Here is a 27,610-nt window from a genome sequence, read left to right on the forward strand (position 1 = left end):
GGGATGTTGAACTTTCAGTAAAGACTTAGAGTGAGCGTGGGGGATCTGTCATTCCTTTACATTTTAATTAAAAGGCAAAGCTGAAACTAATGGAGAAAATATAATGAAATTATCGTGATCATCATCTACCTCTGGAACTAGGAAATAGACCTTTTCTGTCACTTAGTCAAGGGAATGGTTGGCTAGGGAGTTAAAACAGGTGCTGACAAGTATTGAAAGGTGCTACATCCAAAGTCTGAGCTTTTTTAGTCACTGTCTCCCTTTTTGTCAAGAAAAAACAAATCCAATGACTTTGAACAGTTTGCACCTCAAGCACTGATTAATCAGATAGAATATAAATAAAATGAAATAAATTGTTAGTTTCAAGAGCACCTTCCAGACTAATTAAATGATTCCCATAGAACTTCTGGGACATGGGCAATTAAGTGATTTCCCCAATAGATAATTTGGAAAAGTTGGGTAGAGGCAAGAAGTAGGAAAAGGCACCCAGGGAGTCAATGCTAATGATAATGTGGAACTTCCTCAGGCCCCATCCTGTGCTTAGATTACTTGAGTGATACTGAAGCTACAGAGAAAAACTGCATTTACCTAGGTTATTAAACAAGCCATCTACCAGGAGGAAAATAATACCCCTCAAACCCCATTTCTAAACTCAGTATAACACATAATTTAGCCCTGTAATAGGAGAATGTTTTGAACCCCATTTGAGGTTAGTATTGATCACTGCACAGGTATCACTTGTAATTTAGCACAGAAGCACAAGACACAGTGTGTGCCTGCACAAGCTTTCAAATATGGATTCATATGAAGATCTATGGGTATGAAAATTTTCTGCTTAAAAATATTACACAAATTTGAGGACAAAAAGTTACAAAGGTTCCAAATTACTTTACAAGATCAATTTGAACTTTTGTTTTCCAGTTGTTAAGGAAGGCACCATAAATCACCAAGGTTCCAGTTTGCTTTGCAGACTCTTTAAGTCTGGATAAGCCTTTGACCTTCTGGATGTTTGTCCAAGCTGAGCTTGAGGGTTTTCTATACCTCATAGATGTGATACTGCATGAAAAGGAAATAGATTTTGAATCTATTGGCCACTGGAAGCTTGTATTTCTATGTGTAAAATGGTCAATGTTGAATGAGTACAACTTAGTAACGTAAGCACTGGTACCTTTTCTTATCTTCCTAGAAAGATGACGAGAGCAAATGAAAATAATTACATGCGATTAATATTGTGCACAGCATTTGGTGTATCATCAATTCCAAAAAGACAAATAAATCCCTCGTGGATTTGAAGGCTTAGCCTTGTTTTTAATGTCAATTTTTCGTCTTAAATAACGTCTTTCAGCAGACAGACATGACTGTTGATGTGCTGCTCTCCTCACAACTGCTTTTCTTACACTGAAGCCAAGAGCTCAGAAACAGGCTCTAATTAGATTTCTTTCATATTTATAGCCACTTTCCAGAGTTGTCTCATCTGATAATCTGTTGCCAAGCTCATAAAATTCATTTGACTCCCATTGCTCTAGAAATTGGTGGATATTGTAAACAAAAATGACAAACTAGTCGGATCCCAGGAAAAATGTCTGAGCAAAAAGACTGGGGGAGGAAAATCAACTAAAATAAGTCTCTTCCTTCCTTTATTTTAACATTAGATCCTAGGGCAATATGAGTTCAATCATGCTACCAGTTGTGTGGAAGGGCAGGAAGCAGCACCATGTGCTGTGGGACTAACCTGTAGCTATCAGCTCCTTGGTCACAGCAGCTTGGCATTGCCTGATTTTCAGCCTGTGTGAAATCTCATCAAATTCAATGAGAAATGGTCCACAATTACATGGACCACTGCCCCAACACTAAAACTGGCTTCCTGCTACCAATCAAGACCTCTTCCTGAGCGTTGCCCATTTCACATACATAAATACTCAAGATTATCACCCAGTTTAGGCAGCTCAACTTTATCTAGTATTTATTACCAAGGTTTTGGGGAGCATGGGGAAGAGTTTGCTTCAATAACTTCAGAGATCCTGTTAAAGAGAGACAACTATACTAAATGTTTAATCCATAGCTGTTCAGCAGAAGATAGTTGTACCTTTAAGTCTATGATCAAAACTAAACTAGTATTTATAACTTTTGCTAAACTGTTCTAAGATTGGATATATATAACTAGTGTTCAATGCCCAGGTAAATACTTCCTCAACCAAAACCCTCTGGTGCTGTTTACAGTGATACTTAGGCAAAGCCTACTTTGCCTCAGCTGGTACATATCTGAAAAATTAACTGGGTTCCCAAATAGTGGATTTAGGACCTCCCAAAGGAGAACTGGTCCCACAGCATTATGAATCGTGATCAGACACATCCTTTCATTCCTCCTTTTCATCCCAGAAACTTAACTCAGGCCCTTGCTATTGCCTGTTTAAGTGAAATAAAATGAATAAATAACAGAAAACAATCTGGAAGCCCTCTGCCCTCCGCTCCCAACTAATATTTGCTCACATTATCTGACAGAAAGGCCAAATAGAGAGAAAATGAATTCCTGGTATCTGATAAGTAAGTGGGATTTATTTACACAAATTTGTTTAATTCTGATCTCCTGCTTGTCTGCTGGTTCATCTGCTCTATTTCACTCATTTCATGCAGCAGAGGGTTTTTCAATTATAAATCTGGGCAGCACAGTGTATTTGAGCATTCTGTCAGCTTGATTTGTTTTTACGCCCATAATGAATTTTAAACTCTCTCCTCAAAAGTCATCACGTACGATTTGGAAATAGAACTTCTCTGGGTTGTTTTCTTTTGCTGGGATTACAAATAACCGGAAAACTGGGAAAAGCCTGAAGATAACTAAATCAACCATACAGGAGCTGGTGATGAATCCCAATAGACTGAGAAGAGTAAGGAGCCCCTTCTCATGCTCTTTATTTTACTCTCTGTCCTCAGTCTCCTCCTTCTCTTTCATATCTAATCCATTTTATCTATTAACCAGTCTTTGATCATTGCTTATATGCTATGTTGCATGCGGCATTTGCTGCTTGTAGCACTCTGTGAGAAGGTAAGCAACACTTAGCTTAAATAGTCACAAACTGAGCCTGATGATTTCAGTCAATGGAAACCAGGCTACAATCACAAAAGGCAGCAAAATCACCCTTGGGAAAGAGCAGGGCAAAGTGTCTACAGCTTTGACTGGATAAAGGGGCCTCATCTAGGATGCAGCTACCCCAAGCTGAGAAGGGGATAACATCAGGACAGTTTCTCCTGGAGAAGACCAGGATTGGGCTCTCCAAAGGAAACGGGAATATTTTCCCATGTCCTTTCTCTCAAGCTTCAGGAAGAATGGAAAGTACATGTATGTATAAATACATACTGTTGTAGGACTATTCCCTAAGTAAGGATTACTCAAGATCTAGAGCTGTATTTACAATGTATGTCAAAAATCTGTCAAAGAACTGAAGCAAAGAGCTTCATCAACAGCAAATAATTAAAACACAGCTTCTAAGCAATATTTATGCTGCTTCTGAAGTCTTTTAGCTTCCTGTGCAAACCTCAATGGTACCTTATAAGCACGCAATCTCCTCAAATAAATACCGAAATCCTTTGTCTATGTAATATTTCTCTCACAAGCCTTCTACAGGATGAAGGCTAACGGAATGAAATACTAGTGAATTCGCAGGACAACCTGACCTGTTAAATCCCACACAGGCAATCTGACAATGTCCTCGTGTTCCCTGCACCTGACAAACAAGGATGTGTTTTTCTAGCTAGACCTGTAAGATGTGTTGATGACCTTAAGCAGCAGAAAACACACTGCTGTTTTGAACGCTGGGACATTCCCAGGACAATTGTCACTAAGTGGCTGGCAACCTGAATGTCAGGACAAGTCTGTAAGAAATCAGAGATCAGCAAACATTCAATACTTACTGGCTGGGAAATGGATAGCTGAGAGCTTTGAGAAATCAGGTAATTCACTCCTCTCTTGTCAATAAAAAAGTACTTATGATGACAAGATACTTTGCTACACTCTAATACTATCATACCTTTAGCATTAGGTTTGCTTAAGGCTTGGGTAGCAGAGGGGCTACAAGGATGGTTTCTGTGTGACAGAAACTTCCCCCATGTCCAATAGAGCCAATGCTAGCTGGATCCAAGAGGAACCCACCACTGGCCAAGGCTGAGCCCATCAGTACCAGTGAAAGTGCCTCAGGGATATGATGTTTAAGATGGAAAAAAATGCACAAAAAGCTGTAGGTGGAGAAAGGAGTGAGACTACATGGGAGAAATAGCCTGCAGACACCAAGGTCAGTGAAGAAGAAAGGAGGAGGTGCTCCAAGCACCTGAGCAGAGATTCCTCTGTAGCCAGTGGTGCAGCCCACGGTGAGGCAGGCTGTGCCCCTGCAGCCCCCAGAGGTCCACAGTGGAGCAGATCTCCACCCAGCCCATGGAAAGGACCCATGCTGGAGCAGCCTGTTCCAGAAGGATGCACCCCATGGAAAGGACCCACACTGGAGTAGTCCATGAAAAACTGCAGCCCATGAGAAGGACTCACATTTGAGGACTTCATGGAGGACTGTCTCCTGTGGCCCCACCCTGGAGCAGTGGAAGAGTGTGAGGAGTCATCCCATGAGGAGGAAGGAGCAGCAGAGACAACATGTGATGAATCAACCACAGCCGCCATTCCCTGTATCCCATGCCACTAGAGGGGAGGAGGTAGAGTGCTTGGGGTGAATTACGCCCAGAAAGAAGGGAGGGGTGGGAAGAATGTGTTTTTAAGACTTGCTTTTTATATCTCCTTATGTTACTCTGATTTGATAGCTAATAAATTAAACTAATTTGCACAAACAGAGGCTGTTTTGCCTATGATGGTATTTAGTGAGTGATCTCTCCCTGTCCTTATCTCAATCCATAAGCCTCTCCTTATATTTTCTCTCCCCTATCTAGCTGAGGAGGGAAGTGGCTTTAGTGGGCAACTGGCATCCAGCCAGGCTCAACCCACCACGGTTGGTCAAAAATCATAGAAACATAGAATAGTTAGGGCTGGAAAGGACCTCAAGATCATCCAGTTCCAACATTCTTGCCATGGGCAGGGACATCTCACACTAAACAATCTCACCCAAGGCCTTGTCCAACCTGGCCTTGAACACCCCCAGGGATGGAGCATTCACAACTTCCCTGGGCAACCCATTCCAGTGCCTCACCACCCTCACAGTAAAGAACTTTTTCTTTTATCCAATCTAAACTTCCCCTGTTTAAATTTTAACCCATTATCCCTTGTCCTTCACTACAGTCTCTAATGAAGAGTCCCTCCCCAGAATTCCTATAGGCCCCCTTCAGATACTGGAAGGCTGCTATGGGGTCTCCATGCAGCCTTCTCTTCTCCAGGCTCAACAGCCCAAACTTCCTCAGCCTGTCTTCATACAGGAGGTGCTCCAGCTCCTGATCATCCTCGTGGCCTCCTCTGGACTTGTTCCAACAGTTCCATGTCCTTTTTATGTTGAGGACACCAGAACTGCACACAATGCTCCAGGTGAGGTCTCACAAGAGCAGAGCAGAGGGGCAGGATCACCTCCTTTGACCTGCTGGTCACGCTCCTTTGGATGCAGCTCAGGATACGGTTGGCTTTCTGGGCTGCGAGCTCACACTGAAGCCGGCTCATGTTCATTTTCTCATCGACCAACAGCCCAAAGTCCTTCTCCACAGGGCTGAAAAAATAACTAGCTTCTCTCTTCATTGTGACAGAGGTAACAGCAGTCTACTCAAATCTGGACATATTTTAGTGGTTTACTGCATACATCCTAAAAATACTGACATATTTCAATCTCTGTCTTTCCATATAACTTTGAGTTTCTGAATGTGCATATGAATAATTGAAAACAAGCTCTGCAGATTACTGAGCTCTGAAGGCTTTATTTTATTTTCCTGAGTTGAGTCAGTACTTTAGCCTTTATAGGAGTTCTCAATATCATTCTTATTGTAACCATGCAAAGACTTTGCTGGCTCTCTGATGAGCTTTGTTCATGTTATGATCCTTCCTGCCCTCTTGTCACTAACCCATCATGCTTCTTTCTTGCTGCTCCAATTAAAGCTATGGCCACAGGGAAATAAGGGAAACCAGTGCTCCTTGGAGTGTTGGAGGAAGGGAGAAAGGCAGGAAATTTGGACTGAGGAGCTCTGTGATGCCCAGATTCCACTACAAACAGCAGAAAGGAGCTTGCCCTCTTCTTCTAGGGCAACACTTGCTGGGACTTTGGTTTAAGGTTCTGGGAGTGTGGGCAGCACAGTGAGTTAACATGTCCTGACTGCTACATCACAGATGCCCTCCAGCTAAGCCAGGAAAGAAAACATTACAGAGACATGTCCACCTTGAGTCCGTGCCACTTTTCACAAAGGAGAAAAGAAGGCTCCTTTCACAGCCTGAAAATCCCTGGATTGCCAAAAGACCATAGGTGGCTTAACTGATAACATTAGGTGATTAATTTTTAGGTACAGTTACCTGACTGGAATCCCACTGCTACCAAATGAGCAAACTCAGGTCAAGAGAGGACGGTGTGAGTGAAGGCCTGTTTCAACAGACCCTTGTTTGCATATAGGACTTTCATTTACCTTGAGAACAGATGAAAGGAGCGCGTTTTAAGCCTGCCAGAGGAAGAAAGGGCCTGTCAGCAAATGTGCAAATAAAAGCGTAGATGCATCCTGACAGCAAGAGATAAGTGACCTTGTCACTCTTTGATTTTTTTTTTCACTAATAAAATACATTTCAAATATATTCAGGATAGAAGCACTTATTCTGTAGGACAAGATAGCACTCTACCTGCAAAAACAAATATAGGACTTCTATGATGATATTGAAGTATCCCTTATAGATGCGTTAACACATGGACGAAAGGTAGATGGATCGACCTCTCCAAAAAATGAATTGGTACAAGGTAATCAGGAGGCCCCCAAAATACAGTATAACTGAGCCAACCAACATGGGGCAAGGTGCTTGGATGAGAAACAAGACACAGCTCAGGACAGGAACAAGGTTTGCAAAACATCCAGGGGTGCAGTAAGATGAATAGAAGCAGAAAATTCACTTTATAACACAGAATAAGCCTTCCCCTCCCATTCTTCAAGGCTTTCAACTCCAAGACAGATCCCCAAATTTTTCTCTTTGTGAGTATTGTTCAAATGAGAAATTCCTTCATTTGTTCCTTATTTCCTTAGCTGCCCAGTTGCAAGTGTGCTTTGAGAGGTGCTCTAGCTCTGCTCAACATGTGTCCAAAGTGCTAATATCATTTTTTTCTGTGTGGGAATACGGGTCAATGAACCATCTGATAAAACCTGGCATGAAGTATACATTCAATCCATTTAGCGCCTCATTTTACAGAAGAACTAGCTTTTGAATGCATGTAGGCACCAGTCTGTACTTTGGGTAAGTTTCCTGCTTTAATATTCATACATTAAGATGGAAATGATATTTTAATTGAAATGTTAGTTTGATCTTACCTAAGTTGGTAAATGCAGCTACTGCTCCATCACTTCATGGTACGATTTTGTTCCCAAACTATTAAAATTAAAAAGTGTGAATATTTTAATGAATTAAAATTTAACTCGTTAAATTGCTCAGGCAGCTCTGAGGTGGGATTTGCTGGTTTTCTTATTAGGCTTGCCTTCTATTTGGCTATTTAACTATCACTATGATGCTGGGCTGTAGTTCACACCAAAACTCATCTGGTAAACACTAGAAGTCTCCACAGATGTTTGCACCAGAGCTAATAATCATGTTCAACACCTTTTATGATTAGGAGAGAGAAGCAGGCACTTGAATGGCATGACTCTTCACATCCAGAACAGGGCAGCCATAAGAGATCCTATTTCTGTTCGTTACACTGAAAAGGGCTCAGCTGCAGACATCTACGTTGTTGACATCTAAGAGTAACTGAATAATCCATGAGCTCCCCTTCAGCAGACACACTATGGCCTGCAGAAATGACTTTAACATCTTTTACCATTTTCCCAAATGATGAAATTAAGACCTGATTTAGGTCAAATCAAAGGTCCAGTTGGATCCATATTCTTCTTTATGACCTGAATACTTTTATTGCTTTCTATGCATATCTGTTAGTTTTGAAGTTAAAGAGTTCCTAAAGTATAAAGCTGTTGGAACTTCCACAGCTGAAATGTCTTCAATGAATGTAGTCAAGAAGATAAATGTTTTAGTCTTAAATGGAGAGTATGGATTAGTTTTTCTTATCTCTGTTACTGAAAGTGCTATAAGCGGATTTTCCAGAATGGTGCTATAAAAACAAAAGTTGATTGATTAATTCAAAGCCTACAGCTAGGAAATGTTTTCCAGGAATACTTAAAGGAAATGCATGATGGTCTATGAATAGCAGCAATTTAATGCATGAAAAATGATGGCCAGATTTACAGGGATCTGATACACTCGGTTATGCCAGTGACAGATATGATAAAACGGTAACATTTTTCTATAGTCATTCCTTCCTGCTATGCTGAATCAGAAGATGAAGGTATCAGAACTGCAGACTGCCTCAGTGAGATTCCCTAATTATACCTTTCAAATGTTTAAGTCTATAGAACCATGTGAGTGTGTGTGCAAAACTACATGAAAAGGTTGACTTCAGCTTGCAGCAAACTCACTAAAAACCAGCCCCGCTAAAAGGAAAGTATCTATCAGTCTACTATTTGTCACTAGTGTTTTTGCCAAAGCTTAATGAAAGCAAGGAAAGTTTGTCTTTTGATTTCAGAGCTCTTTGAAACAGGCTGTATCTTTTCCTGAAACAATCAGCGCCTAAACAAAACAAGAGAAGAGTGTTACTGGTTTCGTGTCATATACTTAAGTGGTAGGTTAGAAATGAAATGCTAACAGAACAAGAAACTTCAGGGAATTTACCTGGGCAAAAAAAAATGATAAAGATAAAGCAAAAACCTCCCTGAATTGTTCTCTTCCTGGTGGTGTCGTGCCTCCTAGGATATTGTTCCTGTAGCTGTATTTTTCACTCTTCTACCAATCTATATACTTCAGTTGGCAGGTTTAGATATGCCCACCATTCGTTATTCTCCTGAATCATAATAACTTGCTTCTAATGTAAAAGGTTGTCCCTTTTGACCTTGTTGAGCTATAAAAAAAGCACAACTCCTGGCTCACTGACTTCACCCTCCCACTATCAAAAGCACAACTTATTTTTGAGGTCTTTTAGAAATATACTGAACTTGGTTTAATTCTGCCCAGTGATAATACTACAGCTCCAGAACCTCAGCCTTCTAAAGGTTAGACATCATCTTTTAATTGCCAGCTTAAATATATTAATGATCAATTTATACCAAGATATTTTTTGTGTCAGTTAAACAGACCCTTTTCCTTCCTAACATAAACACATTCTTTGATGTATTTAAAAGTTCATAGCACTAGTCTGGTTATCTGAACTCAGACTTATGTGCATACTGTAATGAATATAATTATATTCCAAATATTTGTAATGCATGAGGGAATATTCACTACCATTTACAGTGAACAGAGAAATGAGAATGTTTTTAGTCAAATCCCATGTGCTTACCGTAGAAGAATATATATATATATATATGTATTAAATCAAAACTCCAGGAGAAAGAGAAAAAAAAAAAACACAAAAAATGAAGCCATTTATTCTTTAGTGTACTTCACTCCACAGGAAAACTCTTTGTCAGGCTTATTGATATGGGTGAATAAAGGTTTAAGAACAAACACTGTCTTCTGGTATGACATTATTTCACGGTTAGTTAACAACATGATGGGCATTGAGGAAACACTAGGATATACAGCCATCTAAAAATGTACCTACAAATACATAATACAGTTCTCTTCCTGTCTTTATATTCTTTTCTTATTTATGCCATAGTTTTTTTTTTTCTTTACTTTCTTGGTAGTGCTGTAGATGTCTGGATATGAAACAGGATTTTTTTATTTCCCTTTTTATGATAAACTGTGCTAACTTTAAGCTGATGTTTGTCATAATGAGGAATAGGAAATCACTCCTTCTTCTTACTGGTATTACTGCAATTCTTTGAACTACTGTCCGTTCCTGAGGCAATGTGTCTTAATCTGATTATTTAAAATGACACCATTAGGTGTGAATGTATAGGCTCAGGAAATGAAAGGATGTACAACGTGTCATGATTAGACTTTCAGATGCTCCTGGCAACATGCAGGTTTAAAACCTTTTGCATCTTTCCCTTCACAGATATAGTGCAATTCTCCTGGAGTCCAATGTAACAGATGCTTAACACAGATGTCTTAGGCTACTTTTATAAAAAGAAAATCCATGACAATATAAAAAAAGAAAATCCATGACAATAAAGCAGAAATCAGAACCTTAAAATATCTACTGAAAGTCTGATTTTGGTAATAGTAAAGATGACACTTCAGTGAGGCTCATTCTGAAAATACTGCTGACCATGTTAACCACAATTACTTCACTCTTTCCCACTCCCCTCCTATGCATGTTTCATTTGATGCACCTATAACCTCTGGTTTAGGCTATGAAGACTTTCTAGACAAGGGTAGTACTTTGTTTTATGTACATGCCCTGGGCTGAGCTGTAACAGCTATTTTAGCACTTAGAATTTTGGGGGGATATAACAGGAAGCATGAGGAAGAACCTTTCTGAAAATGAGGCATCAGACTTGACTTTTCCTTGTGCTATAGATCTGAAAACAAAAAATGCACTGAGAATACAAAAACCTGCGTTGTTTCACAACCATTGCACGTACATATTTCTTGCACAGCCATGCTGGACTGCTTGGATCATGGGTCAGGTGTCAATGGCTATAAGAAAAAAGAGCAGAGAGGCTGTTACGGAGGGAAAAACTGGCTTTTGGCACCCATTCACTTTGTAAACCTGTCCTGGGTTCCGCAGTAGCAGTCATGTTTTTCCTTTGTGTTAACTGGTACAGTGTTGTGTTTTGACTTCCAGTTTGAGAACAGTGTTGGTGAAGCCGATGTTCTCGGTTGTTGCTAAGTGATGTTTACCCTGACCAAGGACTCTGTGAGGCTCATGCTCTGCCAGGGAGGAGGGGAGGCCAGGAGGAAGCAGAGACAGGACACCTGACCCAAACTGACCAAAGAGGTATTCCATACCACAGCACGTCATGCCCAGGAGGTAACTGGGAGTGAGCCGGAAGGGCTGGGAGACTGCAGGGTTGGAGGAGGTATCGGTCAGAGCTTGGTCGGGCTGGGGGGGGCGAGTTATCGGTCGGCTGGTGGTGAGATGATGTATTCTCTTCCCTTGTTATTTCCTTTATCATTATTATCATTGGTGGTAGCAGTAGTGATTTGTGTTATACCTTAGTTACTAAACTGTTCTTATCTCAACCCGTGGGAGTTGCATTCTTTTTGATTCTCCTCTCCGTCCCTCCGGGAGTAGGGGGAGGGCAAGAAGGGGGGAAGTGAACAAATTACCTGACTGGGTTTAAACCACGACAGTTCTTTTTGGCGCCCAACGTGGGGCATGAAGGGTTGAGATAACGACAGATCTGACTGGATTAATAGTCACTCATCACAATGACGATTTATTGGCTCTCAGAGTTGTTTCGCTTGATCTCACAGCTTCAGAATGTTGTAACTTACGTAGAGCCGGTATTTGCTGTGTAATGCTTTTATAGCCCATCAGCTAGATGTCTCCAGGTCACCAGCGACTGGCCCTGACTTCCCTCCAGCCATCATCCCAACGGAGAATGAACTTTGAACATCATGGACCGAATGGACTCGGCAGCATTATAGGGATTGGTCCATGCACTAAGAAAATGATTTTTCCTCTTGGTCTGTATGTATATGGATGTATATATGTGGGAGAGCGATGGTGTATTGAAAAATGTGGGATCTGAGCACGACGTGAATGGTATGGAATAAGGGGTGGATAATGTCCTGGGTTCCGCAGTAGCAGTCATGTTTTTCCTTTGTGTTAACTGGTACAGTGTTGTGTTTTGACTTCCAGTTTGAGAACAGTGTTGGTGAAGCCGATGTTCTCGGTTGTTGCTAAGTGATGTTTACCCTGACCAAGGACTCTGTGAGGCTCATGCTCTGCCAGGGAGGAGGGGAGGCCAGGAGGAAGCAGAGACAGGACACCTGACCCAAACTGACCAAAGAGGTATTCCATACCACAGCACGTCATGCCCAGGAGGTAACTGGGAGTGAGCCGGAAGGGCTGGGAGACTGCAGGGTTGGAGGAGGTATCGGTCAGAGCTTGGTCGGGCTGGGGGGGGCGAGTTATCGGTCGGCTGGTGGTGAGATGATGTATTCTCTTCCCTTGTTATTTCCTTTATCATTATTATCATTGGTGGTAGCAGTAGTGATTTGTGTTATACCTTAGTTACTAAACTGTTCTTATCTCAACCCGTGGGAGTTGCATTCTTTTTGATTCTCCTCTCCGTCCCTCCGGGAGTAGGGGGAGGGCAAGAAGGGGGGGAGTGAGTGAACAAATTACCTGACTGGGTTTAAACCACGACAAAACCTTTGATAGAATAGATGATATTCATGGCCCTGGTGCTAATGCTTGCTCTTTGCTGCACTGACTGCATACTGAAAGGTATGAGTTAGTTTAAGCTTGTCAAGTTGTTCCCTCTACAGAAAACAAAGCAAAGAAATGCAATTTATTTCATCTTAGGTATCTCAAGTAAGGGAAGAAGAATACTAGCCTTAGTTTTTAACTCAGAAAGCAGAGAAAGTCAGGAATACTGCACTAGACATTTTATCAACCGCAGATCTAAACGATACCTTTATTATTTATGGCCAAAATTTTATTATAGATATATATATACACATATATATTTATTTCAAGTTAGACATTGTTTATAAGTTATTAACATATTATTCATAGCTTAGCTGTTGTCTTTAAAGAATTCTCAAGTTAGCTGGTGTAATGATGCTGTGTAAGATTTGTACACAAAGTAAAGCTAAGAGCAGAAAAATTGCTCTTAACCAGGTCTTGTGCTTTATTGTCATGGAAGGTAAAGCTTAGAAGCTACAAGGTTAATTACTATAATTTGGAAAAAGACAGTATAGGTAAAATGCAGATGCTGTAATATCTATGTAATTAACTTGTAATTGCAGCATAATTGCACAGTGGTTTTGCTTTGCAGTAGATTGCTAAACTGAATTTATACAGTTACTTATGATTGGGTTAATTATACAGATTTTGACATCATACTAAATTTAGTTTTGTGACAAACTTCCTTCAAATTATCAAATAGGGAGTGCATATTCTTTTCCATTTCCTCCTCAGAACATTTAACTGTATTTGCATGTCCCATGTAGACAGCATGCACAAGTTGCAGTAAGTTAAACATGGATCCTAAGAGGTTTTACTTTATACATTATGCATGATTTCTCATAGCATACCACTCATACAAAATACGTATCACTTGGGCTGATAAAGCTGTAAGCAAAAGAAGGAAGACTAAAATCTACAGGCAAAAAATATTGCCATGAAATGCAATTAACTACACAACAGAAATAATAATCAAGTCACTTCAGAGAAATAGCAGAAGTGACACAATCATCCAGTGTCTCATGTGCTCTGATACCCAGATACAGAGACTGATGGACAGCTGCATCACTACTTGTACTATCACTTGTACTACAGAGGAAACAAACCCTCCTAAGCATTTTCTCTTAATGTAATAGTCATCTCAGGGGTAAGGGTAAGGAGAAAAGAGCATGCTATCCGCATGCTATCCCTTGAGCAAATAACAAAACCTACAAGTTGACTTCAGAAGCTTAGCAAAATGCTGGAACAGCTAAGGAGAAGTTTTAGTGTTAATTCATATTTTATTCATGCAACTACTTGTTTATTCAACATTTTGGGCTAAATATTCTTTTCCTCTCTGTGGAGTGATGAAGCTGATTCTGATCATAGTAAGGAAGTCTTCTGTCATGATTGTGTTGAGTCCTAAAACTGAGCTCCTTCAAAAACAGCTGACAAAGCAATTCCCCAAGATGTTCAGCAGGTCACAGTGTTGTGCCTCTGACTTTAGGGCGCAGGTTAATTAGAGAAATACAGACATCTGAGGGCATGTGATGCTCACCTGCAAGACTCTCTGGCTTGTGTCAACGCAGCAACGAGTAAGCATAAGCACCAGAGCCATGAATATCTATTCCATTAACCTGAGTGTGCCCAGACTATCCTTGGGAAGAGGCCAGTTAGCATTAAACAACCTTCTGCATTGCATTAAACCTAGTTAGCCTCCTGCATCCAAACTGCATGCTGGGAACCATCCTTAGCTGTGCTAATTCCCCAATACTGCCTGAAAGTTGTTTGACAGAGTGTGATTTGGTCAGCACAAAACTAACCAGCGTGTGCTAATTCTTCCCATTGTTACTATATGTATAATATATAGTAGACACTGCAATACTATTTATTGACACAGTAAATCATAGAATCATAGAACAGTTAGGGTATTCTATATTATAAAGAAATTCCATGTTCTGGGGTACAAAGCCAACAGTGTAAGTGTGATATACAGTCTTAGTTAGTTATAACTAAGGAAACAATTCTTTAACACTTTCTTTGGTAGAAACTGAAATGCCTAACAATGAACAGCTCAAGGAGGTATTTGCGTAGGATATTCACTCATCAAATAATGGAACTCTCAAATTCAGCACCAACTTACTCAAATGGTCTAAGTCATCTGTGCAAATCATTTACACTGGCACTTAACAAAAGCTGAGATTTGCAAATTGTGGGGTTTTTTTTCTAGAATACTAAGTGCATCTGCAGCAGCAGTGAGAGTCTGGTGGGTGCCAACGGCATTGGTGCACAGGGAAATTCATGATGCAGTTTGAGCCAGCAGCATTGGCAAGGTATTGGCATCATGAGGTTTTAATAGTAATAGTCCACACAAAAAAAAAAAAGAAGAAAAAACCAGGGCGAAAGCTCAGTGGAGACTCCTATGCATTTTAATTACTGTACCCAGGGTTTCCATCTAAAGTTTCCATAGGAACCCAGTGCAAAAGCAGCATTATTTATCACGTTTGAGCCCACTATGAAGCTGAGCTTGTACTTTTAGCTAACTTGAAGTTAACTTTGGAAATACCTTGGTTTGGAGGAAGCAAGGTCCCCTGAAACACTCCATCTGTCAGAGTGAATATATAGGTCCTCTTTGCTATCATTTAAGTATTTCAAAGAAGAAAGAAATCTGAAAATCAGAAACTTATGAAAAAGCTGCCCTTTGAAGAAAGGAAAATGCAGATAGATAAGACATTATTGCCGAACAAGCTGCATTCGTGAACAGCACTGTAACTGATGTCTCCTTTTAAGTGCAGTCATCACCTTCTCCTGTCACATCACACAGACACAAGGAAATAAACAGGCATTAGAAACCTGATTTTCTATCCGGCAGTAATAACGTTAGCCACCTTTAAACATTTTCTCTTTCATAGAAGAAGATTCAGTACATTCTTATAACTTTTTACCCGAATTGAAATTCTATAAAACAGGTCTCCATTTGCCCAAAAGAAGTAGCAATAGCCATTAAATATCTATTAGACTAGGATGCTGCTGAAATTCAGAGGCAAGAAGTGGCATCATTTGACCTACAGCTCAATAGTGTCCTAGCAGTTAGACACTCAATTATCCTGCTTAACTGTATCATAGCAAGAATTTACCAACCACACCATGAAAATACCAGCATTTCTTGACAATTATATGATGAAGCTGCATATTGAAAATACCCAAATTCTTGACAGGAAAATAGGATGCGAAAGCATCAGAAAAAGCTGATATTACATCCTAACCTAAGGATCTGTCCCAGCATACCTTATTTAACTAACTTTACAGACTTAATCATAGAATAGCTAGTATTGGAAAGGACCTTAAGATCATCTAATTCAACCCCTCGCCGTGGGCAGGGACACTTCACATGAAACCATGTCACCCAAGGCTCTGACCAACCTGGCCTTGAACACTGCCAGGGATGGAGCATTTGTACTTCATAAAGTACAAATGTAGCAAAAGGGCTGTTATCTTCAGCTAATTCCCTTTTCTTTTTTTTTATCCTTTTTTTTTTCTTCTGTGTGCACACACACATGATGGGTTCGGTTCCAGATATTGATCTGATACTGCCACTCTCCATATCTTCTTAAGTATAGAAAATAACAACTAAAAAGCTACCATTAGAACTAAACAGCGTATGAACAAACCTCATGAAGAGAAGCACAACAAAAATTCCCTTAGAAAGTACACTCAGAAGGCTTTTGAATTGCATGTACAACAATGGAACAAATGAGAACATAGCACATCTTTGTTAATATAATCAAGTCTCTTATCTGTGCAAATTTCATATAAAATTCAAGGGAGACAATGACATTGCACATATACTGTGATTTGATGTAATATCTGAGATGCACCTAGTACAACATACCAATTATCATAATGAAGGTTTTTTTATATCTATATTATTTATAATGCTACTGCTGCATAATGAATGTAGGAAGCTAGAAAGGACTAACTAGGTCATAAAGTGCAATTCTAGATACTATCAGAAAATCACGATGTAGATGTTCCACAGTGGAAGAAATGACAGACTGCTACAGTGAGGCTGATAAACAAAGCAGTCAGCTGGATAGGTGATCTGCTGGCTGCTGTGACATGCTCTCTGATTTTATCACACCACCAATAAACAAGGTTGTTTTTCTGGGGAGATGACTTACTTTAGCTCAGTTTTAAATGCCATACAGCTAGTTCATTGCCCTGCCATAGCTGAAATCACCATTTCTGCTAATAGCCACCAAATTAAGTAACAAAAAAGAAAAAAAAAAAAAAACAAAAAACAAATGAAAAGGCCCATCATAAACCCCAAAACCTTCAGTTATCCTATTTGGAAGTTGGCTGCCATCCATCAAACTGCGGCTCACTAGTCCCTCCTTATTCAGCAAGAAACAGAAAGATAAGTTTGAGTGCCTTACAATGTGCTTAAAGGATTGCTGAACAAGGGATTGGCTTGATTGCCTCCCTTAATGCTTTTCTGAAGTGGCCTGAATAGATTCAGGTATTTTAACACACTGAAGGCCTGACCTTCTCTGGCCACTTCAGAAAGAGACCAAGGAAGCCAGTATTTTTGTACAAGACCATAGAAGTTAAATCTGGCTTCCAGTCATGCAAAAGCCAGTTCTCCAAAACCGGTCATCTTCGAGGGCATCTCGATACCTCTTTAACTGGCAAAAGCATCACTTGTAACCAATACAGAAAAAGGAAACATGACCATTCAGGCCTGTTGTTAAACTCATTTTTGAATGGAGTTGAATGTTGAATAAATACTGTTCAAAGAGAGATTTTTCTTAATTCTGACTAGATATAAAGAAAAAAGATGATATAATTGTTATGGAAAGGATGCTGACTGCAGCTCAATTTCGGTCAAACTAGCTTGTTTTGCCAAAACTTCTTGTTTAATTTCTGTTTCATTCAGTACTGTATACATTTTAACTCTTCCCAGAAAATTATGTTCCCCTCTTAATGCATAAAACTATCTTGAAGCCAAAATAAATATGTTTTTTCTAAGCTTCTTGGTTTCAAATAAAGAGTACTTTCTCGTAGAAAATGGTTCCATCTGTATTTTCTTTGCCAAGTCATCACAATGTCATCAGTATGCTATATTGGTAGCCTGGTGTGGGAAGGACCGCAGCTCCATATAGGGTCCATTCCCTTTGGGTCACGATTAGCCTTTGGAAAAGCTTTGAAAAAGCAGCTGCTTAATTTCACAGGGCACAATGACCACAAATGTTGTTGGCCCTAATGTGGGGAGTACATTCAGAGGAGACTTCTTGCACCAGGGAAATAAAATCCATAACATGACCCTAGATAATACCAATATGAGAACAACTTCTACTTGATAAATAGATAATGATTACAGAAAGATATCTTATTGTACAGCAAACAAAACTGTGCTGAACTGTTATATATAAACTAAAGAAAGTTCTTGCTCAGATAAAACATAGACAAAGTCAGAAGACAGCCTGAAGACATGAGTTTTATTGTTACTGGGTTCCAAATATCAAACAGGCTGTGGTTTAGAATGATTTTACAGAACTGAAGGGGATCACCTCTGGAGAAAGGTATCCTTGAATTACTTGTGCATCTGATAGGTTCCTTTCCTCGTTTGCATTGCCCATTCTGTCAGTGGCCGTGTTCTTAGGAAGAACTACAGACATCTCTGAAGTGTAACATGGCTTGTTTTGTAATGGACCAGATGGCATCCAGTGACAGATACATTCAAGCAATGCATTCCCAGAAGAGGACACTTCTGCTCCTCTGACAGTACCTGAATGACACATACTATCCATAGCTTCATTAAAACATCCAGAGAACCTCTAGCAGTTGCACGCAAAACTGTTTGTTTCTGTTCAGTAAGAAAAAAAGTCATTTAGTGGTGTTTTCTTTTTTTTTTTTTTGTTATTTTATTAGGTTTTGTTGTTGTTGTTTTGTTTGTTTTGATTTGGGTTTGTTGTCATTTTCATCTTAAAAGGGAAGAGGATAAACAGATTCTTGGTCATTTCCCTGGAAAGGGCACCTATAAAGTCACGTCTTCCATCAATCCCAATCAGCCTGGATGTATTGTACTACAACTAAGCTTTATTTGGTGATCCAACCTTTATCTTAAAACAATCAGGTGTTATGATTACATGTGTACTATATTTAGTGACATCTGAGTAGGATCTCAGTGAACAGGCTGTGTTCTCTTGTCTTGCCTTGCCTCTAGCAAAAATCAAAGTGCTGTCATTCACAGTTATAGTTGGGATTCAGGATTTTTAGAAGCCTGGCAATAAAACATATTGAGGCTTGAATACATTCCTTCCATTTGTGGCTGAATGCCTTCTAATCATAAAAAATCCTCTAAATAGTCTCTACCAGAATAAAATAGGGTTTTGTTTAAAGTCCGAAATGGTTTTTATTTTGGGAATCGTGTGTTATTTTAGTTCCATAGTTCTGATCCTGTTCCATATTCAGAAGCAATTTATTTCTTAAGGAAGGTCTAACTTAAGCTCAGGGTTTAAGAAAATAATCAGCTGCAGTTTGTATGATTCTGCTGAATGCTATTTCAGGTGGGCAGGCAGGGACTGTGCTCAAACCCCGGAGGTTACAGCCATTTTATAGAGATTACTTTTTAACCACTCTTTGAAAGCAGCATTTTATAAATCTCTGACGTTTCACTAGTTCACCCAGCTAACAAGAAAGATTTTGTTTCTGCAAAAAGGAAATTGTTCCAATTCTCATCCTATAATTAAAACCACATTTTGTTCTGTTCTCAGACTTTCAGAGGGTCTCATTCTGTGTCCCATTAAATATGAGGTTGCAAACTTAGCTTTCTGTCTCTTCCATGATAATCCCAGTTTTCCATTCAAACTTCTACAGTAAGCCAGAAGTTACTTGCATGTTACTTGAAAGAAATAAAGTAGCATGTGTTAGAAATAGTGGATTTAAATCTATGCTTAATTTTAGTAACCTAAGTCCAATAAGTTGAGAGTAAATTGGTGTGAAGATTGTATAATGAACATAAAAACCAGGCAGAATGATGCTTTGATATGTTTACACTCAAAGCAACATTTTCAGTTTCACACATTACTTGTACATTACCAGATATCACAATGCTGTGAAGAACAGATAATTCAGAAGCTGTGGATATAGTTCAACAAGGAATGACAGTTTGTTTTCTCACACAGAAATACAGAAACGTTATCTAAAATGTAGGCATATGCTTTGAAATACAGAGTAATAGAAAAAGATTCTCAGCACCTGCTAACAACTGTTGGGATGCTTGGGTTAGATCTTGGATATAATCTGTCAATTTTCATCAGTCAAGTTAGCTTAAACTTCAAGGTGTAATGAAATGTGATCAACAAAATTAAATACAGTAACATAATATAGCAGCAAAAATTTCTTTATGATAGTGGGTAAAGAAACTGCAGTTTTGGTTTAACTCAGAAAATATTTCTTAATATTTGGAGTATTTTTAGGATACAACATGGTCTTTGCTGAAGGTTTTTGGCTGTTCTCATACAAATTTAAAAGGGCATGACTAGGGCATTTTGAGCTGTTGAATTACTGATGATTTAATTTGCAATTAAATAAGGAAAAAGAAACTGATCATCTCCAACTTTGTGCAAAAATTGTGTTCCACCATCCTTTTAATACAGATTGCAGCCTACAGACCACATAGAGGTGCATAGTATTGCTCATATTTAAACACATTTACACCTACGTAAACCTAGATAGTTTTGTTAGAGATTTTAATTGAACAAGGATGACAGATTTCTTGACCAGACTTTCACAAAAACTTCATTATTTTATTGTGAAGCCAAAACTTTAATGAACTTGTGCCCTGACATCCCCTAATACAGTAATGAGAACCATGCTAACACCACCCAGAGAAGTTGATCCCAGACAACCGCAGCCAGAAAAACAGAGCTCCCTCTAATTCAGCTGTAAAAAGATTAAATCTACAAGATTCACCTCAAAACAGGTAAGTCTTTTGTGTGATAGAAATAACCTGTTCAGTTTTGGTCACATCTTGCTTATCTCCAGATATTGTTCAGTAAGTACCACTGATGTTTTATTACTATGTCTATGCATATTTGCGTACAATACTTAAAACGTTTCTTTAGGACATGTGAACAGTGTTTCAGTTGTATAATAATTGCTTAATAATCACCTGCTTTTCTGATCAGTAAATAAGTGACTGATGTAAAGAAAAACAACACTCCTACATCTTTTCTCTCATACCAGTGCACTGCAATCTGTGGCTGTGACGAGTTATACAGAAGACTGAGCAGGCTGTTAACTAGCTCCATGCTACACATGCTGGTGGTAATCCCACCACACAAAGCGTAAGAGGTTGGTAAATCCATTTGTTTCTGAGTGCTGGACTCCCATCAATCCTGTCCTTATCTTAGATTTAATCATCTGATTTGATTCAAAATGCTGCTTACAGAGAGGATCAGCAAAAGCGCTTACGAGAGATAGCCAGCTCTGCTCGTGCTGGGTTTTGTTAGTATTTGTGCACTTCACTCCCTTAAAATACTCCAACTTTATGTTTGTGACTCCATGCCTCTGGAAAGAAGTGAATAATTTTGTCTTGACACATGAACATTACCTATTCAAATCTAAGATATACAAGAAAATGCACCTCAGTGGAAAACGATGCAACCTAGAGATCAATGCTTAAATTAGTTGTCGGGTAGAGGGACCAAAAGCCTGTAAATCCCATGAGTCTTCTTTTCTCAGAGTGGGAGTTAAGGGTCCTAGGTTATATAGCTGTTTTTGAATTTCATGACATCTATAGACTGTTCAAAATCCAGATTTAGATCCTCAGGCCTTACAATTCCTGCAGGGTGAATTTCCTTATAAAGAAAAGGAATTGTTTTCTGTAGAAAGGCAATCTCTTCCCGCAGGCTGGTACAATTTAAATCTACGATGCATCTCTAACAGCAAACCAAAGAAGCCCACAGGTGCTGTTTTAGCTAAATAAGCTGCTGTAACAACAAACCCCTTATTGCATTAAAAAATTCAGCAAACTACCTTGAGTTTATAAATGAAATATAAATACAGAAAGAGAATCTCAGAGACCACTTCTTGAGATGTGAGATGCTGCAAGACTGTGAAATTGTATAAAATTTGATGTTTTCTCTTTCTTACCTTAATTACAGCTTTCCATTGATGGCCCAGAAGCAAAGAACATCCCTTGTTTCAAAGCGAAGGAATATATCCATCCTAAGAGAAGAAAAAAGGAAAAAATTGGGAAAAGGCCTGGCTCCTGTTCAGAACCAGAGGAAAGGATGTTTAATTGTATGTGCTATGAGTAAATCATAGTTATATGAAGCATTTAATGAGTTAAACTGAGAAGCAAATGCAACAGGACTGAATACTCTCCGTGTGTCACTGATTCAAACAGCTTTTAGAACATCACCATCCTTTTACATCATTCATTTATACAGCAGATTTCTGGCCTGCTATTCACATGCCATAACAGTACAATTATTTTAAACATAGTGTATTGCACTATAAAAGAAATTGATATATTTGCCTATGATGAGGTCCACGAGACCCTATTCCTTAGCCAAAATATAGAATTAGTGTTATATACACTCAAAGGAAAATGCTGGTCCATGTATACATAACTATTAAAACATGTATCTTTAAATATGAATGTTCACCTTTGCTATCCATCCCATTTCCACCAGGCCAGCAAAGATACTCCATCACTTAGGGGTGTAATACTTGGCATTCACCACACACAAACATGTATTACACACATACATATAGTTATAAATGTATACATACATTTAAGATGGCAATACAGAAAGGAAGGAAATGTAAAGCTGAAATATTTATTTCAAGCAGGGATCTTTCTGATATTATTGCACCTTCACAAACTGCCAAACCACTGTAGGAGATGGCCTTGTTACAAGAACAGAAAGGGAGATCTGATGCACTGTTTTCACAAATCTTTTTGGTTATATATATGAGTGTAAGGAGGGTGGAATATAGATGATTTTCCACCTTGTTTTGTATCTGCTGGACAGATATACAGCAAGGAGCAATCAGTTGCTGGCTCTAGAACCATAGGGGTGAAGAGGACAGAAGAGGACAGCAAACTCGCCTGCCTACAGGCTCACCTGCTTTTAACACTTAGTCCCATATTCTGGCTAACTGCATTATAAACACACTGATTGTTTTCTCTTTTGTGGAGCAGAAGAGTATTTGTTGTTTTCCCTGAAATTCTCAGAGCAGAACCATGTCCTTTAGTTTTGGCTATTTATGGAGTCAACATCATAGGAGCACTTATTTCCTATGAAGTCTTAGAAATCATATTAGGTTATCTGCTGTCATTTATGGCTGAAATAGGAGGTTTTGGTGCTGCTGACTCTAAACCTACATCTGATTTGGGACGTGGCCTTAAACCTAACCATCGCAGTGCCTGAGTTTTAGTGCTTATCTAGAAGTAAGCCAGTTCTCCCAGTAGTTTAGGCTCAGTCGCCACCTTCATAGCAATGCTGGACACACAACATAAATTCACAGGTAAAGACTTCTTGAAATGGTTGGCTCCAGCTCGTTCTGCCCGTTTCCCAGCTGTCTGCTTTAAGCAGCAGGCTACTGAAACCCAGCAGTGACAGTATAAAAATGCCCCAAAGACAAACTGCCTGAAAAAAGCAGCAGCTGCAGTTTAAAGTGACAATATTTGTCACTGAAGTTATGTCAATTGTCCTTCACACTTAAAGGGACGAGCCTATGTGTTGCCTTTGCTTTCAAGAGGAGGGTGATGAAGGAAAAAAAAAGACAAACCTGTAAAAACATGTGTCTAGAGAAATAGATTTCCTTTATGGAAAAATTGCAAATATTTTTTTTTCTCCTTATAATTTTACTTATTTGACATTCTTATTCTGAGTTCTTTGTATTTGCACTGCATGTATGAATCATGACTGTGTCAAGTGAGTACTTCTGACTCAGATTAGTAGTCTGAAGATTAGGGTTGGCTGAGTAGAGTTGGAAAAAGAGAAACCCTGATATAGTCACATGCTAAGATACTACTAATACATAGTAGATACCAATACATACTAATACATAGTAAATACTAATACACAGTAATAGATAGTAGATACCAATACATCCCCATAGAATCTTTCTGCATTTGGCTCAATTTTCCTCCTACTATCATTTGCACGGTTACTGACTTCTTTTATTCATTACCTGAAAAGATGCAATGTAACATTCAGGAAAATATGTAAGCCAGAAAACCACCTCACTAGAATGTATTATTTATCTTGCCCTAACACAAATCCTAGACAAGAACAAGGATAGGAACACACACTTAGGAATGTGATAGAGTTATAACAATTTCATGAGTTACAGCTTATCAGTGGAGTTGCTATGAATTACTGTTTGCATAATTTTCAGCTCCCCTCTCCTTGCAGGTTAATGTAAAACTTCAAATGTGAGAGAGGATGCTTTAACTAAACCAGCTTGACTTTGAACATAGCATGCCTATGGTGAATATGCTGGCAGTTATGATGGCTTCGCTAAGAGAAAGGTGTGTTTTGTTAAGACAAAGTAACTGAAGCCTGCAACTAAAGGGAACATCATAGATTTTTCCATCATGGATTTCCGTGAAACTACTCCAGCTTGCACTAATACGAAAGAATGGGCTGAAAATGACTTATGAAATCAAGGGGGTTTTCCTTCTTTAATTTCTACCATTACATTTTCTTCTCTTTAATTTCTGCTACTCTGACAGTGCTTTCCTCTTTCTACTTGCTCTTAAAAGTTGACCTTAGTTGCTTCTTGCACTGCAGGGACTACACGGCTGTGCACCAGTTTAATGTTAATGAGTAAAAGGCTCTAAAGCCTAACAATAATTAAATGGGCACATGCAATTGATGAGCACCTGGGGGAAGAATGCAGTTCTTTAACTCGGAGAAAAATCAAACCCTTGACCTGGGTTTGGATCAGGAAAAGCTGAAAACTAAATTGAGAAATAAATTTCTATCAGAGCAGCTCAGGAGAAAAAAAAAAAAACAAACCCTAAAAAATTAAAAAATTAAATAGAATAATTTTGAAAACCTCTGCCTAAACTTCTTGTTTTACCTGCAACTATGGAGTCCTTCCTGGAACACAAGATAGTGCTTCCAGGATTTGCATTCGCACAGTATATCAGAGTTAAAGAAGAGATGAAACTAAGAACAAACATGGAAGGGTAACCCTATCTTTACAAGGAACAGCTACTAAATTCAATTGTCCAGAAAAGTGGCAAACTCCTATACCCTGCTTCTGATCTCATTCTAGCCTCCTTGCTTCTTCTGATCATTTTCAACATTCTCTTAGAATAGGCCTTTCACTTGTGAGGCATTTTGTCATGTAATAAAGAGCAATTACCAAGAAAATCATGGTGAGACTGAACCAAGCAAACTGGACTTGGGTCATTCCTCTTCTTTCCCCCAGGTAAACTTCTTGTAGGGCACAAAGAAGTGACTCTGCTGGTATGTCTTTAACTTCCTTTGTACAATGGTAAAATATATGAATTGCCTTAATACTGAGTACTACAAATCAGAGATCATAAGGTACTCACTCAATGTAGACTGCAGTACCTATCTGATCTCATGAGCCCTGTAATATAGACACTTGTGAGAAAAAGGAAGAAGAAAATGTGTTATGTTTCATGCTGTATGTGTGAAGTTTTCAGTTGATGATCTCTTCCCACAACTCCCAGATCACACTTTTTCAGAGCAGTGGAAACCTTTAATTTACAGACAAACTGTGCCTGCCATAAGACCTTTGCACATAAGGTCTTAGTGCAAAGCAAAAGCTCCAGCATTGAACAAGTGCCAGGGACGGTCTACCTCAGGTTTCTCACTGTGGCTGCAACTGTGGTTGATGATGAACCTTCCTAAATGTATGACTTAGAAGGGGTAAAATCCAATCTTCTCATCATCAGCCCATGGTACAGTACATCACTGCAGCTCCATGACTAGAAATCTTCAACAAAATACACCATGGCAAATTAGTTCAAACAGTATTTCAGGTTCTTTCCTTATAAGCCTTAGCTATGCAGGTTCTTTCTCCATAAGCCAACCAGCTCTATAAGAGAAGTCTTGAAGACATTCAAGATGCCATTTTTTTTTTGCATCATGATATTGGATAAATGGCAAATACCAGCCCCAGGGAACCACAGTGATTGTAAGAAACACCTTTCTCCCAGTCTGCTTTCCACTTTTTTTCCCCTAATTCTCTTTGGAAAGTTGAATAAGAAGAAGCAACTTTCTCTTGTTAAGCCATATGTTTAAGTTAGAGCCCATCTAGTTTTCTGTTCTCTCTGCTATGATGTTTTCAGATTGACAGACTGGAAATAAAATTAAAATGGATCGCTATAGAACACCCAATGTGATTTGGCCCATAATGCAGGTTAAAAATACCTTAACTTTAGATCTGATTATTAAGTACACTAAAATCATCTGTTTACTAAACTTCCCTTTGCAATTATTTTTCTTCATAGTCAGATGAACATTTGGCATTACACTGCATTTCCCCATTACATTACATTCTTGCTGCTCCAGTTTAGTCACAATCATTAGCGGATAAACCCTATTACAGATGCTTCTATAAGCATCTCAGTGCTGAAGCTGGGAATCTAGGTCAATTTTTTCACTCAAAAGTGAATCAAATTTCTTTCTGATGATATTGGAAAGTGTGATAAGGAAAAACTCTAGTCCATACCTTGGTAAACTTCAACAGACTCCTAAACCTTGATCAGCATTACTAACCCATAGCATGAAATCACACACTTCTGTGTGCAGCAACTACTAATAAATGTTCATCCAGCTAATGCATCATTACAGGTTGTGGCTTATCAACTCTAGGAACAACATGCCACTCTCATTTATGTCTGTGTACTTCCAAACTCTCTCATCTCTATGACCAGGCAGGAATGTGAGACAGAATTCAGTCCCATGAGTCTATTTCACAGGGGAATTACATAAGTAAATGAATATCACTGAAAACACAGATTAAAAGAATCTGAAATGAGGTGTTAAAAACCCGCTGCTCTCCTGTGCAGTTTCAGCAGCTTCCCTCTATTAGACTCTTGGTCTGAATATCCTAACAAAAATAGCATTCCTATGAGGTCGCTGTGTTTCTAGACATGGAATCACTATCTAGGGTTCATAGTGCCTTATGGAGGGCTGCAGAATAACTTCTGGATTTCACTAATTTCATTTAATACTACTATCTTGTTAAAAAGCTTGATGAACTGTACAGGCCAGCACTGTTCTGCCTTACATTTACAACTTTTTAATCCTTGGCCAGTCCATAGGAGCAAACAGATGCATATAAAACCTTTGCTATTACTCAAAATGAAGACAGGTTATACATTCGGAATTACTGATACATCTGATGCTGTCTAGATTATAGGATAATCTGGTCAAGTGGCTTGGTTTTCCCCTATTTCTGCCCTTATTGATGGTGCAAGGAGCACACCACCACTGTACTTTGGCTTCTTTCTTAGTAGAATGGGTAGAAAGCAATCTCCCTGCTATCCCTTGTGCCATTCTTTGAGGTCTTCTGATGAAAGGTACTAAAATAAGCACTATGTATTATTCATATATTAATTCACTCTGGCATATTGGTTTCATTTAAGTGCACTGGGAAATCAACATCAAAGAAATACAGAGTTACACACAGTGAATACACTTTGTGGTGGAGCAGGCCAGGCTTGACACAGCTCTGAAAAGCAAATAAAAACTGAGCATAGAAACTCTGTCACCTCCTTGTGACCAGAAAAAGAACAAATAAAAGGCCTTATAATAATTTTTTCTACAGCTTTTGAGACAGTCTTGTGCAGCTTAGTAGCAAATTAGACTCTATTAATAGTATTTTGTATGGCAGCCCAAAATATGTATGGAAATAAATGAATTAAGAAAGTGATGGTCCTGGAGAAAACATTCAGTGATTAAGAGCACATGGCTTCCTTGGCTTTTAGCCTGAGTTTTTAGGGGCACTTACATGCTGCTTTTCTCTTTCAGTCTTCAAAATATCTTCAGTGGGACACCCAAAAACTGACGACTTCAAAGTCCCACATCACTTCTGATGGAACAGACTAACAACAT

At 39.0% G+C, this 27,610-nt stretch overlaps 1 protein-coding gene across 1 annotated transcript in view; it reads right to left on the reverse strand.

Moving 5' to 3' along the window:
- Nucleotides 1-27,610, reverse strand: part of TENM4 (teneurin transmembrane protein 4) — a 1,625,418-nt gene that overhangs the window by 929,023 nt on the left and 668,785 nt on the right. Inside the window, exon 5 of the mRNA XM_062639041.1 lies at nt 21,651-21,725. The gene's annotated coding sequence lies outside the window, so the exon portion shown is untranslated. The remainder of the gene's footprint in view (nt 1-21,650; nt 21,726-27,610) is intronic.

Source organism: Pezoporus occidentalis, unplaced genomic scaffold (genome assembly GCF_034315485.1).
Source record: "Pezoporus occidentalis ecotype Australia unplaced genomic scaffold, CSIRO_AGI_Poc_V1 ctg6, whole genome shotgun sequence".
NCBI lineage: Eukaryota > Metazoa > Chordata > Aves > Psittaciformes > Psittacidae > Pezoporus > Pezoporus occidentalis.